A 616-nucleotide genomic window follows, 5' to 3' on the forward strand; every position below is an offset into this window, starting at 1 on the left:
TTGTTGGGGGAAAATTCCAAATAATAACTGTGAGCTTTCTGTTGAAATATTGAATGTAGTCAAAGTAAAGAGAGAGTAAAGTGAAAATCATCAGCCACACAGGTGGAGGGTGAGGGTGGGATGGGAGGTATATTGGAGTTCTTGGTGGTGGAACATGTGCACTGGTGAAGAGATGGGTGTTTGTTCATTGTATGACTGAGACGTAAGCCTGAAAGCTTTGTAACTTTTCACATGATGATTCAATAAAAATTAAAAAAAAAGAAATGGAAGGGGAGTACTCATTCAGACATCTGTTTTTATTTCTATTACATAAATTTGAGGTGGGGGCTGCTTTTGTCACTGACAGAATTACCGTTTCTTTCTTTTTTTTTTTAAGTTCTTTTGTCACACCTGGGGGTGTTCAGAGATTATTCCTAGTTCTGTACTTAGGAATTATTCTGGTGATGCCCAGTGGATAATATGGGGTGCTGGGGATTGTACCCATATTGACTATATGCAAGGTAAGGGCCCTACCCACTGTACTATCTCTCCAGCCCCCCAAATTGGAGGTTCTCTCTGGAGGTTCAGCGTTGGGTCATTCCGGAGTTTCTATTTCTCAGCTGACTGACACCCATTG

The sequence above is a fragment of the Sorex araneus genome, chromosome X, assembly GCF_027595985.1.
Source record: "Sorex araneus isolate mSorAra2 chromosome X, mSorAra2.pri, whole genome shotgun sequence".
In the NCBI taxonomy this organism is placed as follows: Eukaryota; Metazoa; Chordata; class Mammalia; order Eulipotyphla; family Soricidae; genus Sorex; species Sorex araneus.